This window comes from Salarias fasciatus, chromosome 22 (genome assembly GCF_902148845.1).
Source record: "Salarias fasciatus chromosome 22, fSalaFa1.1, whole genome shotgun sequence".
NCBI lineage: Eukaryota > Metazoa > Chordata > Actinopteri > Blenniiformes > Blenniidae > Salarias > Salarias fasciatus.
The window spans coordinates 269,799-277,139 of NC_043765.1; positions in this window are offsets into that span (position 1 = coordinate 269,799).

Sequence of the window (7,341 nt, forward strand, 5' to 3'; positions counted from 1 at the left end):
AAATACAACAGTTTAATTTAAAAATTATTGTTGGATCCTGTTTTTGATCAGCATTTTACAGAATTGAAAATTAAGGACCTGTTAAAACTTGTGAGGAACTGTTAAAATTTTCTGAGGACCTGCTGAAAAAACTTGGAGGGCCTGTTAAAATGTTGACGAATTCTGACGAGTTCTGTTGTCTTGGTGTTATTAGATCTTACCGCTGCCTTTGATACCGTGGATCATTCCATCCTCATTTCCAGACTTCAACACACTGTTGGCCTGCAGGGTGCGGTTCTCAAGTGGTTTTCCTCCTATCTCTCAAACAGATCCTTCACGGTACATATAAATGAGTTTGCGTCTTCTGCTGCTCCTCTCTCGTCTGGAGTGCCTCAAGGCTCTATTCTTGGTCCCATTCTGTTTTCATTATATATGCTACCGCTTGGTCGACTTATCTCCAGTCACAACATCCAATTTCACTTTTATGCAGACGATCTCCAGATTTATCTTCCAGTTATCTATAATGATCGCTCTGCGTTAGATCCCCTCAATAACTGTCTCCACACCATCAAACAGTGGTTGTCACAGAATTTCCTTCATTTGAATGGGGAAAAGACTGAATATATCCACTTCAGTTCTGACCCAACCCACAGTTCCCCAGATTTTGGTTCATCCACCCCACAATTTGCTTCTGCTGTGAGGAATCTGGGTGTGATTTTTGACAATGAACTTAACTTTGAAAAGCAAATCAGTTCTGTTGTGAGGGCGGGCTTTTTCCAACTAAGGCTTCTGAGCAGAGTTAAGCCATTCTTGTCTCGGGCAGATTTAGAGAAGGCCGCTCATGCCCTCATCAGCTCAAGACTTGACTATTGTAACGGCCTTTACGCTGGACTGAATCTCTCACTCCTCCATAAACTTCAGTTGGTTCAGAACGCAGCAGCTCGTCTCATCTCCAACTCCTCAAAATACTCTCACATTACTCCGGTCCTTCAGGCTCTCCACTGGCTTCCGGTGCGGTTCCGAGTCCAGTACAAGATTCTGGTGTTTGTGTTTATGGCTACTAATGGGTATGCCCCCCCTTACATCTCAGAGCTGTTACAAATTTATCAACCTGCCAGGACTCTACGCTCGTCAAGCCACACCTCCTTGGTTGTCCCCAGGGCGAGATATAGAAAGTTTGGTGACCGCTCTTTTGCTGTTCTTGGCCCGAAGCTCTGGAACTCTCTTCCTCTGGATTTAAAGTCTATCACTGCACTTAATGTTTTTAAATGTCATCTGAAAACGCACCTTTTTCATTTAGCGTTTGATGTCTAGCCCCTTTTAGTACTTTGTGTCTTAAAGTGTTTTTACTTATTTATTTTGTTTTACTCTGTTAAGCGCCTTGTGCTCCGTTTGGCAGTTGGAAGGCGCTTTAGAAATAAAATTTGATTGATTGATTGATTGATTGAATTTCATGCCCTGTATGTTTTTATTTTTCTGAAAAATGCTTAACTTTCACTGAATTCATTGTAATATATCGTATCGATATCGAGATATCTGGCATGGATATCGAGATATGAAATTTTGCCCACATCGTTCAGCCCTACTCAGAGGGGAACCAGACTTTGTGATGGTTGAGTCGGTCTGGGTCCAGCTTCTTTGGACCGTTCTCCGGGTTCTCTTGGTTTCAGACTCCTATGTTTTCTGGAGTTCCTTTTAACTTTGTGCCTTTTACTGTGCAGCAAGAACATAAAGCCCTTAAAGCTTCAGACCACAGAAGACCTCCTGGGCCGGACTCGATGGAGCCCTGCTTTTTAGAAACTCCAGCAGACCTTGTAGCTCCGCCTCTTAGTTCTTTTTAACCTCTCGATCGAAAACGAAGAAGTTCCTTCAGTCTGAAGTCTGCCTGTTATCCCCTTACTGAAAGGAGGAGGCCCTTCCAGTTCAAACAGGCCAGTTTCAAACTTGTGTGTCTTGTCAAAAGTTCTTGAATCTCTTGTCAGTGATCAGCTGAAAGACTTCCTGTCGGCAGAAGGACTTCAGTCAAAGCTGCAGTCAGGATTCAGGAAAACACACAGCAGCATCACTGCAGCTGCTACAGCGATCAATGACGTGTGTTGCTCTGTCCAAAGCTGTGGACACTGTGGACCCAGGGCGTTACCGGGGGGGGTGTTGGACTCAGTGTATCAAGTATGCTGCTGCTGGAGCCATGTGGTCCAGACTGCTGCTGGAGCCATGGGGGCCAGACTGCTGCTGGAGCCATGTGGTCCAGACTGCTGCTGGAGCCATGGGGTCCAGACTGCTGCTGGGGCCATGGGGGCCTGCTGAAGCTCCAATGTGGTCCAGACTGCTGCTGGGGCCATGGGGGCCTGCTGAAGCTCCAATGTGGTCCAGACTGCTGCTGGGGCCATGGGGGCCTGCTGAAGCTCCGATGGGGTCCAGACTGCTGCTGGAGCCATGGGGGCCAGACTGCTGCTGGGGCCATGGGGGCCTGCTGAGGCTCCGATGTGGTCCAGACTGCTGCTGGAGCCATGGGGGCCAGACTGCTGCTGGAGCCATGGGGGCCAGACTGCTGCTGGGGCCATGGGGGCCAGACTGCTGCTGGAGCCATGGGGGCCTGCTGAGGCTCCGATGTGGTCCAGACTGCTGCTGGAGCCATGTGGTCCAGACTGCTGCTGGAGCCATGGGGGCCTGCTGAGGCTCCGATGTGGTCCAGACCGTGCTTCACTCCTGACGCTAAACCTCGTCTTCAAAGCTGACAAGACCAGGCTAATGCTGTTCTCAAAAGCTGAGATGAAGGAGGCGTCCTGTCCTGTTCCTCCAGTGTCCCTCACGGAGGAAGAGTTCTAGAGGAGGTTCTTGGTGCCTGGCCTGACGACTCTCTCACTTTTAAACCTCACATCGAAAATATGGCAAAGAAACTCAAACTGAAACTGGGATTTTTCTTCAGGAATAAGTTCTGCTTCTATTTATACGAGAAAAAAGGCTCGTCTCTGCAACTTTTTATCCGTTTTAGATGATGGAGATTTGCTTTATATGGAAGCTTCTGCTCAGTGTCCTCACAGGACAGACCGTCTCCATCGCGTCTCTCCAGAGCCCAGACCGTCACTGGGCCTGTCCTCTGGTGTGGGACGGACGTCCTCGTCCACTGGGAGACTTGGAAATCGCTGGATCTGTTAATCTGCAGCTTAATGACTCAGAGAAGCGTGGACTCTCGCTGTCTGAACTCAGATGATCGTTTGTTGCCTTCCGTTCCGTCTTCACACAGAACTGGGAGCTTTTCCTGTTTTCAGCTCCATCAACGAGGAACCAGCTGCAGGACTGAACTGACTGATCCGGTTCCTTCAGCTCTTTTAAAACCAGGTTGAGAACCGGAGACTGCATCTTTTACGTGTCACTGTTTTTCTTCATTTCTATTGTAATTTATTATACTGTGTATTTACTGCAATTTGTAACTGTAATCCCAGGAGTCCCTTCAAAAAGAGGTTTTTATTCTCAACAGGACTTTCCTGGATAAATAAAGGTTAAATGAAATAAATGAACTTCAGTCAGATCCTCATGTTGACGTTCAGACAGCAGAGGGTGAAGGAGAGAACATGACGAAGGAACGTCATGGTTCTGGTTCTGGTTCTGGTTCTGGTTCTGGTTCTGGTTCTGCCTGCTCTTCAGCTCCATCAGGAATGTCTTCCACATGCATCAGGTTCCGTCCCACCGGGTTCCATCCCATGGGGTTCTGTCCCATAGGGTCTTGGGTTCCGTCCCCTCGGGCGGAGGCCTTCCTGACGCTGGTGCTAACAGCTAGCGCCGCTCACACCTCCGTCAGGATCAGCTGCTGCTGTCAGCCTGAGTCAGGCTGACGGAGGGATGACGGAGGAGGGATGGAGGAGGGATGACGGAGGCCTGCTGTGGGTGGAGCCTCTATTTCTGGAGCCCCCCAGGGCCCGGGGGGGCCCGGGGGGGGCCAGGGGGGCCCGGGGGGGCTGATGTTGGACTGATGGAGGCAGAGCCAGATTCAGACCCCGCCGTGCTCCTGGGCAAGTTCTCTCAAAGTCCCCCTCTAAGCTAAAACTCTGACGCCTACAACATCCTAAAGCACTTATTGCCCCCAAAACACACATTTAGTGTCAGAGCAGGAGCAAGTCCCCTGGTCTCAGCTGGTCCATGAGCCTCCGGCTGCACAGAAAGCAACACACTGTTTGACTCAAACAAAGCAGCCACTCTGAACACTTCAAATACTGTACCTGTGAAAATCTTGAATTTGGGTAAACAAACATATAAAGGAGGCTGAATAACAGGGACAGTGATACTGAAAGCAGGTCAAAACTTTTACTTTATTTCATTGCAGTCACAGTTCATGGACAAAAAGAAAAGATAAAATCTGAAATAATCAGCAGTTTGCCTGAAAATGCTCAAAGTGTCTTCATGACCAACATAAAGTCTCACAGCAAGAAAAAGGACGAGTTCAGAATTCTAAGAGAGACAATTATTTTTACATGTCCGTGTTTCTTAAGTGCAGTTTTGCAGTAAATAACAACAACAACAACAACAATAATAATAATAATAATAATAATAATAACAACAATAAAAATAATAATAATAATCTAATCACGAGTTAACAGATGTATGGGAAACACTCATAAGTGCAGACATACAGCCCGTGACATGTGGACCGTTATTGTTTATAACCAGTTTTTCTGGGTTCAACCCGGGTTCAAACCAAAATCGGCAGTGGATTTCACCAGAAGAGGGCCCGAGGGTTTTCATAACCCCCCCCCCTGTAGCTACGCCTCTGCTCCAACTTAACGCAGACAAGACTGAAACACTCATCTTCGCCCCTGATGTCTCAATTCCAGGGATCAAACAGTACCTTGGTGACCTCGGGCAGTCTGCCAAATCCAGTCTTAGAAACCTGGGTGTTTTCTTTGATAAAGACATGTCTCTGGTGCAGCACTGCAAGCAGCTGACGAGAAACTGTTTCTTTCAATTGAGAAAAATCTCTAAACTTAGGAAAATGGTCTCATTCAATGATTTAGAGCTCATCATTCATGCTTTTGTCTCTTCGCGCTTAGACTACTGCAACAGCTTGTTCTCATGCCTGAATAAGAAGGAGCTTTCGAGGCTGCAACTTGTGCAAAACTCTGCAGCAAGAATCCTGACCCGCACAAACAGATGGACCCGCATTTCTCCCATTTTGAAGGAGCTTCATTGGCTGCCAGTCTCCTATAGAGTTAACTTTAAGATTTTGGTTTTAACCTTTCGGGCCTTGCACGACCAAGCTCCCTCTTATATTCTCGACCTGCTCCAGCCTTACTCCCCTGTGAGGGCTTTAAGGTCTGCGGACCAGAATCTCTTAAAGGTGCCGCGTACCCGCTTTAAGACCAGAGGAGCCCGATCATTCCAGGCCGTTGCTCCCAGGCTCTGGAACGATCTCCCGCTCTCTCTTCGATCAGTTGTGACTGTTGACACTTTTAAGTCACAACTTAAAACTTTTTTATTCTCTCAAGCATTTGCTTAGTTTTTCGGGCCTGTTTTGATCACATTTTTAGTGCTGCTTATTTATGTATGTGTATTTAATTGTTGTTTTATTTATGTATGCTGTGAAGCACCTTGTGACTTTGTGTCTGTGAAAGGTGCTATATAAATAAACTTTACTTACTTACTTACTTACTTACTTACTTACTCTGGTCATGCTCCTGCCCTGGGCCCCCGGAGGGCCCCTGGGCGGCCCCTGGAGGGACCCTGGGCGGCCCCCGGAGGGCCCCCGGAGGGCCCCTGGGCGGCCCCTGGAGGGCCCCTGGGCGGCCCCCGGAGGGCCCCCGGAGGGCCCCCGGAGGGCCCCTGGGCGGCCCCTGGAGGGCCCCTGGGCAGTTGCCCAGTTGCCCTAATGGTTAATCCGGCCTTGGATGGAGGTCTGATGCTAGAGGAGGAAGATGCTCTATGGTCTGGGTGTTGGAGGAGGACCAGCAGCAGGACCTCGTGCTCTCTGGGTCTGGGAGAGGCCGTCTTGTGGTCATGACCTCTGACCTCAGCTAAGGAGAACTGATGGTCTCAGAGGAACATGAAGCGATGCCGGCGGTCCGTTGCCACCGCCGCCGCCGTCACAGCGCTCAAACCTTTGATGCGGCTGAGATGAGCAGTGTGGGCGGAGCCTTATCAGAGATGAGAGGCGGGCTGACCTTCAGCTGACCTTCAGCTGACCTTCAGCTGCAGCGTCGAGTCTGGACTGATAAGAGCCGTAATTACTGTTCAGAGGACCGCTGTGCGCTCCACACACACTCTGACACTCACACACTGACACACACATACTAACACACACTAACACACACACTAACACACACACTGACGCACACTAACACACACCCACACTAACACACACACACACACTAACACACACACTGACACACACCCACACTGCGTTCCCACCGGACGCTGCCAGCGTCACGGCGTTGCTTTACATCCAGAGTCTCTGCTGGACGAGCTTCAACGGACCGAAGGCGCCAGGCGCTTTTCCAGCGTCGCTTTTCGAGCTCTTGGAGCGCTGGCGACGCGCGTTGCAGGCGTCAACGCCTGAAGTTGGGAAAGTCGAACTTTGGAAGCGTCAACGCAGAGCATCATCCAATCACAGACGAGCACTCTGGGGAAGACGTTCCTCCTTGTGACCCGCCAGAAGCTCGTCAAACCGGGCCGTGAGAGGCGGAAGTACCGCTGAAACCTCATCCTCACGCAGCTCCTGGAGCACATGGTGAAATTCGCCAAATTGCGAACGCCGCTGCAGGATGGGAACTGCCGTTATGGAGACTTCAGCGAGTCCAGCAGGACGTCTCCACATTGAATATTTGAAAACGGATGTAAATGTGATTGGTCCAGCCCGTCACGTGACCGCATCATGTGGACAGAGGAGGCGCTGTGATTGGGCGATTTGTGCAAAACCTAAAAGCTCGTGTCCAGAGTTTTGACAGAGAGAGTTTTTTTCAATCTAACGTCTGGAGGCTCCGCCCTCCCTCTGCTTTCATGAGCGACCAAGCCACGCCCCTTTAATTGTGCACGCTATTATCTGTGGGGTGAAAATGAGAGCCTCCAGTCCTGCAGCATCCTCCATGTTGAGCTGTTTCCGGTGGATGTTCAGCAGACGGTGGATATATCTGCTGCGGAGCTAACTCTCCTCTGCTGGGCGAGCGACGTGCTCTCTGGCTGCTCCACACGCTGACTGACAGCAGGACAAGGCGGAAGCTCGAAATCTATTGGCTGAAGCTGACCGGCGCTTTTTCAGATAACATGGGGGTCTATGAGACGAAGGCGGGGCTCAAACATTTTTTAATTTTTTTCTATTGCTTTATGCTAATATTATATTGTAGTATCGAACCAGACTGACACATTGAAGCT